We start from the raw sequence: 13355 nt of genomic DNA on the forward strand, positions 1-13355 counted from the left end.
CCGTAGTCCAAGGCTCTGCCTGGTATCACACATGAAGAGGAGAAGGGAGGAGGCGATGGCGGACGGCCTTACCTGAGGGAGGATGCTGAAGCCACAGAAGTCCGTGTGGAGCGCGGGGCGAAGGGACACTTTGATTTTGTAGCGTGGGGATTAGTGACGTCACACCAGATTAAAACCCAACACATTGTTTTTTTTTCTTCTCATAATCACCAGAAAAGTGTCAGAAAAGAGGAGGGAAGTGGGGGGGGGGGGTTGAAAGCGAGGAGAGTGTGTGGTAACCATGGTGACTTTTAGAGCCAATGGTATAGAGTTGCTGCTTAGGGTGCTGGTCTGGGCTACAGTACAGCAGATGCCTGGTGGTGATGTAATGTTGGGACTATGCTTTTAGGTAAGAGGTGGGGGGGGGTGATGCAGTGCATCGACAGGGGGAGTAAGTTGATTGCATTCCTATCGGACCAAGTGAAGAGAAGCCGTTGTTGCTGAGATTCTCTCCCTCTCCAACCTGCAACATGAACAGACTAGAGGTAGAGCCTGTGTACAACATGTCTGCTTCACATATATGGATGAATCTGGCTCTTGACACCAGTCAGTGCAACAACCTGTTGGGAAAAGTCAACAATGACTGACCTGGATCAGCATGCAAAAGTATATCTATGATTTAGTATAATTCAAATTATATTACAAGGTCACAGGTGTGGAGACTTGAGCATCAACAATAACTAAACTAAAGAGCTCCCGCCAACGGTCTTCTCACCTCTTGCAGTTACATTATTATCGGTGATGACATTTTGGTACCCTACGTTTATTATTGACAACAACGCTTTGGACCTTTGTCAGGTTAACCGTCATTTCTTCACTTCTCACAAATGAGATTTTTTTTTTATTATGTTTTTGGTAGATATTTATTTGTTTGTTCTACCGGGCAGTCCGGTAGAGAGAGGGAGGAAGAACGGGAGACAGAGCGGGGGGGGGGGGGGGGGGGGACATTCGGCAAAGGACGGCGGGTCTGGCAATCGAACCCGGGTCGACCGCTTCGCGATACATGGTGTGCTACTAGAGCGCCCCACAAATGAGATCTTTAACTATCAGCAATTCATCATCCTAAAAAACAAAACTATGACAGTGCTGTAGGCTGAAGACTTTCCATCTCTTTTGTGTTTCATTTGTAATCCTGCCTGGTACAAACACTCCAGTTTGAACAGGCTGACTCCAGAGCTATGTGGCAGGGGCTCAAAACGATGACAGACTACAAAGGCACCTCCCTCAAACTGAACAGTGACATCTCCTTAGCAAATGACCTCAATACCTTCTATGCGAGGTTTGATGCTGGTAATAACAACACCAGCCCACAAGCCACGGCAATGGGGGGGGGGGTCTGCTGCTGATGGAGACTCAGTGTTCAGGGTAACGGAGCATGAGGTGAGGCGGACCTTTAAAAAAGTGAATATCAGGAAGGCAGCAGGACCGGACGGCATCCCCGGCCGCGTCCTAAAAGTCTGTGCCGACCAACTGGCCCCGGTATTCACTGACATATTTAACCTGTCCTTAGAACAGGCTGTCATCCCCACCTGCCTGAAGAAGTCCACTATTATCCCTGTACCCAAAAAATCCAAGCCTGCTTGCCTCAACGACTACCGCCCTGTAGCTCTCACCTCCATAGCCATGAAGTGCTTTGAGAAGCTAGTAAAGGGCTACATCTGCTCCTCCCTCCCCATCAACATGGACCCCCTGCAATTTGCATACCGCCCCAACAGGTCCACGGAGGACGCCATAGCCCATGTGCTGCACACAGCAGCATCACACCTGGACAAGAGGAAGGGGAACTATGTGAGAATGCTATTCATCGACTACAGCTCGGCATTCAATACCATAGTCCCCTCCAAACTCATAGCCAAGCTCAGGGACCTGGGCTTGAACTATGACCTCTGCCAGTGGGTCTTGGACTTCCTGACGGGCAGACCCCAGGTGGTGAGAGCAGGCAACTGCACCTCCTCATCCATCACCCTCAACATAGGGGCCCCCCAGGGCTGTGTTCTGAGTCCCCTCCTCTACTCCCTGTACACACACGACTGTGTGGCTCAGCGGAGTAGCAACACAATCATCAAATTTGCTGACGACACAGTGGTGGTGGGCCTGATCTCTGCCAATGACGAGAGGGCCTACCTGGAAGAGGTCAAGGTCCTGGCGGGATGGTGCCAGGAAAACAGCCTCTCCCTGAACGTCAGCAAAACAAAGGAGATGATTGTGGACTTCAGGAGGTCGGGGGTCAAGGACTACAGCCCCCTCAGCATCGACGGGGCACCGGTTGAGAGAGTCAACAGCTTTAAGTACCTCGGAGCCTACATATCCGAGGACTTGACATGGACCACACACATTGACAGTGTTGTGAAGAAGGCACGACAACGCCTCTACTTCCTCAGGCGCCTAAGGAAGTTCCAAGTCAGTCAGAAGATCCTTAAGAACTTCTACTCATGTACAATAGAGAACATCCTGACTGGCAACATCACCTCCTGGTTTGGGAATAGCACTGCACAAGACCGAAGCAGACTACAAAGAGTGACACGTTCAGCCGAACGCACAATTGGAGGGGGGCTCCCCACCCTCCAGAACATTTACAACAAGCGGTGCAGGGGCAAGGCTAAGAGAATCATTAAAGACTCCAGTCACCCGAACAACTGCCTCTTTGAACTGCTGCGGTCAGGCAAGCGATACCGGAGTCTCAAGGCGAGCACAGAAAGACTCAGAAGAAGCTTCTATCCCCAGGCCATCAGGCTGCTCAACGAACAATGAACACTACACAACAACAACCATCAAACGCACATAGCACACACATCCACACGCACACACTCACTTTAAACAAACACACTGTAGCACCCACTCCCCACACTTTATAGCACACACTCACTTTAAACAAACACACTGTAGCACCCACTCCCCACACTTTATATTTATTGATGAAGGATTGCACTACAACTCGTACACCTTACTGTAAATTGTACCTAAATTGTACCTCATCCCATTTCTGCTTTGCACTATATAGTATTGTACATTAGTACACTGCATAGTATTGTATATTATATGGTAACTCAGTTACGTCTATTCTGCATCGAACATTGTACATATGTCTATACTGAACACTGGGACCTCATTTTCTACTTCTAATTTACATGCTATACTATGTTATTTGATACTATCTTGTCTAGCACAGTCTCTGGAGCGTAACAGTAAGAAGCATTTTGTATGAAAGTATTCTGTACTTCTGTATGACAACTATTAAAGAAACTTGGTACAGAAACCATGGATATATTAACCCGTGTGTGATATTCAGGTCTGTGGGACCCATTTTCAATATTTACTAAAAGAGAAATAATGCAATTAATAATTTTTTCAACCTGAGACTCTTTGGCCTTGGCTTATATGTTAAGAACATAACACATTTTCATTGAGTGCACACTGTGTACCCCCCCACACACACACACATTTATATCAAGTCTACTGGACCCGAAAGTGTGGAACTTGTAGGTGAAAACAAGTAAATATGGTAAAGGTTTTACAAAAAGGTTCACTGTGTATCAGGATGAACAGGATTTATTCAATTAATGTCTTGATTCAAATGTAATCCCTTTTCCCACATTTTATCACAAAAAAGAGGTAAATGGCTAATATTAACCATATGCTGTTTAGATTGCTTGTAATATGTACAGTTAACATATGTTAAGTATGTTTACATAAATTGCTATGGCTTTATTGTTTTAAAATTCCAATAATGTTCTAGGTCCAACATTGAACATGAACACAACACAACGGTTAAATTAATACCTATCAAATTTAGAACATACCCACACTAACTCCTTCAAGATCTGGTCTGGATATCAGTTAACAAACAGACCCCAAATTAGCCATGACTCCCTGTGATCAGATTGTTTTCCAAAGACATCTCTTACCACACAGATGTTAATGATACAGATACTGTATGTGGATGATATTGGTCTTTCTGGTTGTGGTGGTGGTGTGGAATATGTGTCTGTATGTACTGTACTGTGTGTTCATTACTTTGTGCATGTGTGTTCATTACTTGGTGCATGTGTGTTCATTACGTTGTGCATGTGTGTTCATTACTTTGTGCATGTGTGTTCATTACTTTGTGCATGTGTGTTCATTACTTTGTGCATGTGTGTTTATTACTTTGTGCATGTCTGTTCATTACTTGGTGCATGTGTGTTTATTACTTTGCTTGTGTGTTTATTACTTGTGGGGATGAATGAATGAATGAATGAATGAATGAATGAATGAATGAATGAATGAATGAATGAATGAATGAATGAATGAAAACTTTATTTAACAGATTGCAGAATGGGTACAATACAGTACGGCTCAATACACACAATTGTTAAGGGGATGCAGACCTGTCTTGTTTACATCAGGGTCCCCTAAGAGTAAGGGAAAGATTAGGTGTTGAGTCACATTTATATAAAGTGCTCAGCTCAGTTTAAGCACTTTGTTACATAGGATACATATGTACCCAATCTTTAAGTCTAATCGCAATTGAATGAGATTAAGAAAAATGACGGACATTAATCTGTGTGTGTGAAAAGAAACTAACAAAGACACACTGAAGGACAAAACAGGATATTGTTAATCTTGTGTCAATAGGGAAACTATAGATAAATAGGTTAAATAGGTTTGCTGTTGCTGCTGCTGTTGTTTTTTGCATCGTCTTTTTGACACATCAGGAAGTGGGAGGGATGAGACCTACAGGCTATGCGACAAAACAAATTAACAAGTGGTATGGCTTTGTCAGTATTCCAATGTACAGTGTACAGTGTCGTCGTCCCCCCCCCCCCCCCCACCTCCAATGTACAGCCCCACCCACCCAACCCCACCCCACCTACCCAACCTCCTCCAATGTACAGTTTCTATGTCAAATGTATATACACTCTTTTTCTGGACACTTTTTGTATCACAAACAGTACTGTATTTGCAAATCTGGTATGTCATAAATGTATAGATGTAGCAGTACTGTCTATCTGTATGTTGTGTGTGTCATATGATGAATTGAAAATGGGGGACCCTGATGTAAACAAGACAAAAGTCTTTCTCTGGTCTGCATCCCCTTAACAATTGTATGTATTGAGCTGTACTGTACTGTACCCATTCTGCAATCTGTTAATAAACTTTTCAATCAATCAATCAATGGTTCAGGCTGGATCTTGGATCCAGCTCACAGGTGGCACAACCCAGCCTGCAGGGTGATTTTACAATGTGTGGAGATTAAAAACCTTTATTAGTACATTGGCTTGTTCAATGAACAATTAGAAAAGTATTTAAAACTCCATAGAAAAACACTAGATAAAGTCCAATGCATTTCTCCAAGGCCTTTGTGTTCTTGTACAGCCAAACACGGTCCTCCTTGACAAACACAATCATTATAACACTACATGGTCTGGCCCGCGGGAGCTGGAATTGGGACTTTGTGTTTGGAAGTCGGACCTCTTTTCTCTCTGAGATTTGGGGCAGTCGCTAATGACATCTGTTCACGTTTTCTTCCGGATGCAGTAATGAAGGGAGCCAGGCAGCCAACCAGCCAGTAAGCTGATCAATCAGCCGTGATCCTCTCAGCGAGTAGAGGGGCTTCTGTGGAGCTAAAGTAGTTGGATTGACAGCACAATGCCATGCTCTGTACTGTTTATAACCAAGCCTGAGCCCAAGGGCCAACTTAAGGCTTGCTTTTGTGTGTGTGTGTGTGTGTGTGTGTGTGTGTGTGTGTGTGTATGTGTATGTGTATGGGTGTGTGTGTGTGTGTGTGTGTGTGTGTGTGTGTGTGGGTGTGTGTGTGTGTTTTCCTGATTTAGCTATAAAGGATTGAGGTAATAATATTTCAGACTACAAACTTTCCCAATAGGTGACAGAGTGGTTCAAGTCAAGGGTTTTATTTGTCACGGCATACGAGTATACAATGAAATGCGGGTGGTCTTTCTGTACATGCTATATTATACAATCTCAAGTTATACTATACTATTCTTAAAGTGACCTGTCCTTAGTGGCCATAAGTGTGGGCGTGTGCAGCATGAGTGTGTGCTTGCTCATGTTAAAGTGGCTGCTAGTGTGTGAGCGTGTACAGTGTGTGTGTCGTGTGTGTGCTCATGTGTGCTTGTGTGTGGAGAGTTCAGTGTTCAAGGCTCTGATGGCCTGGGGGAAGAAGCTGAGCCGAAGTCTCTCTGTCCTAGTAGCTGGTGTTCGCAGGCGTCTGCCTGACCTCAGCAGCATGAACAGGCTGTTGTTGGGGTGGTGAGGGTCTTTCATTATTCTGCAGGCTCTGAATTTGCACCTCTTGTTGTATAGAACCTGCAGGGGTGGTAGTGCAATACCCGTAGTACGCTCAGCTGAGCGCACCACACTCTGTAGGGCCTTCTTGTCCTGTGCCGTGCTGTTTCCATACCAGGCAGTGATGTTTCCAGTCAAGATGCTCTCTACAGCTCTGGAGTAGAAGGACTGGAGTATCTTCCCAGATACTCTGAACTTCCTTAACTGTCTCAGGTGGTAGAGGCGCTGCTTCGCCTTTTTTACGACTGAGTCTATGTGTGTTGTCCATGTCAGATCCTCTGAGATGTGGACCCCCAGGTACTTAAAGCTGCTCACCCTGTCCACGGTAGCCCCGTTTATCCTCAGTGGTGTGTGTGTCTCCTGCTGTCCTCTCCTATAATCCACGATCAGCTCCTTGGTTTTACCAATGTTCAGGAGCAGGCTGTTGTCCTGGCACCAGCGTTCCAGTACCTCAACCTCCTCCCGGTAGGCCTTCTCGTCGTTGTCCGAGATCAGCCCCACCACCACTGTGTCGTCCGCAAACTTCACTATGGAGTTGGAGCTGAACTTGGCCACACAGTCGTGTGTGTATAGTGAGTACAGCAGGGGGCTCAGAACACAGCCCTGGGGGGACCCGATGCTCAGGGTGATGGTGTTGGAGGTCTGACCCCCCACCCTGACCGCCTGGGGCCTTTTGCTCAGAAAGTCCAGTATCCAGGCGCTCAGAGCGGAGCTCAGACCCAGCTCGATCAGCTTGTCCACCAGTCTGATGGGGACTATGGTGTTGAACGCTGAGCTGTAGTCAATGAACAACAGTCTCACATAGCCCCCCTTCTGGCGGTCAAGGTGAGAGAGGGTGCTGTGCAGTACTTGGAAGACCGCATCATCAGTGGACCTGTTTGGCCTGTATGCAAATTGCATAGGGTCCATATCACTGGGGAGGGAGGCACAAATGTGATCCTTGACCAGCCTCTCGAAACATTTCATGGCCACAGAGGTGAGTTAGTGGTTAGTGGTAAATGTTAGGATTAGGGTTAGATAAAAAAAATGCTGTAAGTGGTATTTTTTTGTTAAAATAAGTGATCATAGCTCTATATTCCAACAGCCATCACTGAGTGTTTGGTGAGTAGCATGGGTTTCCAAGTCCCTCAACTCTGCAGTCAACAGAATTGGTAGATTATTTTACTAGCACACATTTCCTTAAAACTAGTTTTTATTTATTATTTTTGTCAGACCATTTTTCTTCTCTCTCCTGATTGGATAAAGTGGGAACGGGATACCGGATTTTTCTTTCTTCTGTTTACTGCAGAACGGAGGGACTGGGAGACCCATGTTACTGGCCAAACACTCTATATCAGTGATAACTGTCGGAGTGTAGAGCTATTATTTGAACAAAGAAAATACTAATTACAGCACCTTTAATTATTATTTTTTTTTATCCACTTTTTCTCCCATCCCAATTTCGTATTATCCAATTCTTCCCTCCCCTGTCTTGAATGTTGCTAGACTATGCCTCCCACTGGTCGGTTGTAGTGAGGACAGAAGCCTTGCATCACATGTCCCCTCCGGTACACGAGGAGGCAGCCTGTCACATCTTTTCACCGCAGCAGCTTGAACTCTGTGGCGAGGAGTAACGCGTGGGAGGCTCACGCTGCCCCCGCTACTTCCTGCTTCCGCCGCACCGGCGTCACCAAACCGACCTGTAGGAGTAGCTGTCCACAACGTCCAATAAACACTCTCTCTAGCCATGAAATTTTTTTGAATGTTGCTTGGTAATTTGTTTTTTATTGCCAGAAACATAATTTGTGCAGATTTGAATTTGATTAAGTCCATGAATTTTAATGTTTGACTCCTTACAATTTGTGTGATCTAAATATCTACCATGATGTACTATCCGTATGGCTCTTTTTTGCAGTGTGCATATCTTTTGTAAGTTGCTTTTATAAGTATTGTATCAAAAGCTTTTTTTAGGTCAATGAATATTCCTAATACATATTTCTTTCTCTCTATACCGTCCGTTATTTCCTCTACAAGCTCCATTAATGCCATGGAGGTAGATCTAGCTGTTCTAAAACCATACTGGCTGTCCATTAGGAGATTATGTTTTTCAATGAAAGTGTCTAATCTTGCAACATATAGTTTTTCGAGTATCTTTGAGAACTGTGATAGCATAGCAGGGATACCGGTCTATAATTGGTAAACAAATGCTTGTCTCCATTTCCATCCAATTCATAATACAATACAACAATACCTACTCATAATTAATAATCATAATACAATACAGAATTATATACTATTTAGCTTGTACATACATTATCTATGTTCATAACAACCAATTATACAATCTTCTTTTTTTTGTATCTACTTTTTCTCCTTTTTTCTGTATTTTTCTCCCATCCCAATTTAGTCGTTATGCCAATTCCCCCCTCCCCTTCCTGGTCGTTGCGCGCATTTGCCCCCCACTTGCCAGTCTAGGGAGGGTTGAAGACTATCTCACATGTCCCCTCCGATACATGTGGAGTCAGCCAGCCGCTTCTTTTCACCTGACACAAGTAAGCGAGGACTCTCACTGGGGGAGCGTAACGTGTGGGAGGCTCACACTACTTCCCCCAGTTCCCTCCCTCGCTGAGCAGGCGCCCCGACCCACCTGTAGGAGTAGCTGTTTACAACGACCAGGATACACACCCCGCCGGCTTCCCACCCTCTAACACTGCCAATTGGTTAGTATGGACGACGGACCAAGCCAGAAGTACCGCTGACAGCTGGATTCGATACCAGTGTCTCTGTGGTGGTAGTCAGACGCTTAGTCCGCTGCGCTACCCGGCCGCCCCCAATTATACAATCTTCTAATAATATATCCATATCAGACACATACCTTTTCATCTACGTATATCCCTATTTCTTTATCAGACACATACATTTTCATTTACGTACACACTATCTATCAGGAAATGTCCATTTCTTTGGTTGAAAATGTTGTTTTACCAAGATTCTGAACCGACATTTACTATTTTCCTGCTTAACATGTCTGGGAAGAGAGTTCCATTCCTGCATACCACGGAACATGACAGTTAGCTTCATTGCATTCGACCTCACTTTTGCAAGTGTAAAACCTCGTGCAGAAGCATGTCTGGTGGAATGGTTGTGTCTGTCAAGACTTATAGATATTGTTATATAAAATTGAGGGGATCTTTGTAACAAGAATATTCCTAGTGAACACAGGAGTGAGCAGAGTAACTTATGTTTGACAAGTAACCAAGTTAAACAACTGTGCATGCATCGCTGCGACATTAGTTCTGTACTCACAGCGAAGAGCTATACGCGCTGCTTTGTTTTGTACTATTTGCAATTTTTTTCAGTTTATTCGTTGTTACATTCGACCATACTGCAGGACAATAGTCAAGATTTGACAAAACCAGAGCTTGAATGACCCGTTTGATAGAATTTTGTGGTAACAAATGAGCACATCTTTTAACAACAGAAATCCCTCTTCCCATTTTCACTACTATATTGTTTATATGGTGTGACCATGACAATTTACTGTCTAATGTTACTCCTAGGAGTTTAGTCTCCTGGACTTGATTAATTACCACATCACTTATCAAAAGTTTCAAGACTGGGTTTGAACCGGAAATGATGCTACTTGTCTTTGATATGTTTAGAACTAGTTTGTTATTCTTTATCCATTCCATCACTGATTGCAACTCTGCCTTTAGGACTGTATTTAATTCATTGGCTGTAGAGGCTGATGTGTAAATCGTTGAATCATCCGCAAACATTGAAATATAGGACTTATTTAGGACAAGAGGCATGTCATTTGTAAATATGGTGTAGAGCAAAGGCCCAAGGCAACTTCCTTGGGATACTCCACACCTTACCGTTTTAACTTCTGAGTAACTCCCATAAAAGAAAAACGATTTGTTTCCGGTTTGCTAAATAAGTTTCAATCAGGTAAATCAACATAGTGTCCCCCAATTTAAGTAAATGTGCATGTGTGCAGTGTTTGAGAGAGAGAGAGAGGGAGAGAGAGACTATAAGGCACAAAGTCAGCTAATATGGACAATATAGGTATCCTTCTGCAGAATGGTTTTAGTTTTTAAAGGGATATTTTGCCTATTTCAGGGAGCCTGATTTGTTACAAATTGGGAGCCATTTCAGTCCATCCAGAAATGTATTGACGCACCAGTTTTGTTTTGGTTTTTGAGATACTGGAAGCAGACATCAAAGTAAAAAGCAGTTTTTCCTAGTTCAGAGCAAACTCGAGGAACCCTAAGAACCAGCCAGTTATTTGCACACAATAGGTTCCAAGATTCCATCCCAACAGTGTTGTGTAAGGGGGAAGCTTACCAATAAGGGCTTTAAAAATAAACAAATACCAATTATAGTTACACCTTTCAACCAGAGAAGGCCATCCAACCTTTTCTTAAAGGACACAGTGGTGAGTGTCATATCTGTCACCAGTAATAAATCTGAAGGTAGAATGATGGACCAGAGCCAATCAGATACCGTAGGCACTGGCGCAGGCCAAAATCTGCTCATATACATGCGTTTATTGTTTCCCCCTCCGGGCCCTCCCCCTCCTCCTCCCCATCAACCGACCCCCTTTGGGCCATTGTTTGGAAGTCCTGGACATTAAATGTTAGCTGGTGAGGTTGACACGGGAGAAAAGGCTCTGGCGTGTTACCAGGGATGGGGTTCATAACCATTATGCCACATATATTCTCATAAAGAATAGTTACAGTGCAGAACCTTATGTGAAGTATAGTTTAAACAAAAGACAAAGCACAGACTTGGTCAGGAATATTACCACTAGCTCTAGAGACCAGCAAATTGAATGCCACCCCAGAGGAGGACAGACTTTGTTTGGTGTGTGATCTACAGTAGGTGAAATTTCATTCAAAAAAAATTCTGTTTTACTGTTCCGTCTACGAGGACGTAAGGGAAGTACTTTTTTGTAAAATGTCCTCCATTTATATAGATGTTCTTGAGCGGGATGAAGATGAAAAACTGTACTTTTAAATTTTGTTTAAGACCGAGCTGTAATCTCTAATCTGTATTTATGTAATGAAAGGAAATGTAATGTAATAACAGTATTTTCGGTGTCTTATAAACCCATGAGGGTTGGGCTTGGGCACTTTGTGTCCATGACATGGAAATAAAAGTCAATCAATCAAAAAACCACCTCTGGACACCTGAGCTATTCCTTTACTTGATACAGTAGCATAGAATACATGATCCTATCACATTACACATCACCCTCAATACATCACAACACCCAAAGACCTAACCAATACACTGAACACACACATTGATGCACCGTTACAGCTCTCATCTTTCACACGTTTAAAAAAAAAAAAAAAAAAAAAAAAGGAACGGAAAAGTGGTGGAATACATGTGGGGTGTTGCATTTTCCACCTTGCAAAGTGAATTGAGACTACTGGGTCAAACCAGGTTAGGGAGTGGATTTAGAAATGCATGTTGGAAAGAGATCTACCATTACCGGTGGGTGTTGCTATAGCAGTTGTGACTGGCCCGTGGCCTGGATGATACCGGTGGGTGTTGTTGCTACAGTAGAGTTGTGACCGGCCCGTGGCCTGGATGATACCGGTGGGTGTTGTTGCTACAGTAGAGTTGTGACCGGCCCGTGGCCTGGATGATACCGGTGGGTGTTGTTGCTACAGTAGAGTTGTGACCGGCCCGTAACCTGGATGATCCCGACAATAGAAATGTTTTGCAACACAACTGCGGTGTCATTTGACCCTGTTAATGCTGGAGTCGCTGAGCCAACACTTGCTAAAGCTGGGGATTTTCCCTCACGCTCCATGACGCCATGCTTGCAGGATTTTCCTTTTGGCTGAGCAAAATAACCCCTGACCTAAAAATAACAAGCGGTTGGGGTTTAGAAGTGTGAATGATCAAGGTCATGATAATTGTTTCACTCTGTCAAATAGGGGCTGCCTACTTAGCCAACTGCATTATTGATGGAGTAACGCAACCATGTGTCGTTAAAGCGATAATGTGTGGCACCTGCTGGCCATGAGCAGTACTGCCACTGTGTTTCCTATGAGCGTATTTGCTCCGTAGCGCCTGTGTGCTATCTTTTTTGCCTATTATTGTGGGCCGGCTTACAATAGCAAATCTCCCAAACTGACCGATTCCCCATTATTGAAACAGGCATGTGTGAGTGTCATGGCTGGGTCTGGCACGGAGATTTCACTTTATTCAGCAGTCTTACCTCCATCTAAAGTCATCTACAAGTAAGCTAGCAACCACTACTGTCCGTTGTCCGCTGTCAACACCACCGTCGTCACCTTCATCCACACTGACCACCTGCCTTGAGGAGATAAAGGCGTGGATGACTCACAATTTCCTGCAACTAAACAGCTCCAAAAGAGAAGCCATTCTAATCGGCACCCCACACCAAATCATCCCCAATAACCAGCATCACCTTTTCCAGCCAGAACCTCCCCCTCTCACCTGTAATCACTAACCTGGGCATAAAAATGTACCCCCACCTGACCTTTGACTCCCACATTAAGCACCTGTGCAAAACCTCATTCTTCCACCTTAGAAACATAGCCAGACTCCGTCCCACACTCACCCTGCCAGATGCGGAAACTCATTCACGCCTTTGTCTCCTCAAGGCTTGACTACTGCAACGCACTGCTCATCAGGATCCCTAGCAAGAGCATCCAGAAGCTCCAACACATCCAGAACTGTGCTGCTAGGATCCTGATGAGAGTGCGGAAATATGATCACATCACACCCATACTCAACTCCCTTCACTGGCTCCATGTCTCCTTCAGGTTTGAATACAAGGTCTCCCTCCTCACCCATCAGTGCATCCACAGCAACGCCCCCTCCTATCTAAAGGAACTCATCGCTCCCCCGACCTCCACCCTCTCCCTTTGCTCTGGACACTCAAACACACTCCAACCCATACACAGACAGGACACACCTTCGCACCATGGGCGACCGGGCCTTCTGCTCAGCTGCTCCTCGGCTGTGGAATGCCCTCCCCGACCATCTGAGAGCATCAGTCCGTTGAGGTT

Source organism: Notolepis coatsorum (assembly GCF_963971535.1).
Source record: "Notolepis coatsorum genome assembly, chromosome: 18".
NCBI classification, from domain to species: Eukaryota; Metazoa; Chordata; class Actinopteri; order Aulopiformes; family Paralepididae; genus Notolepis; species Notolepis coatsorum.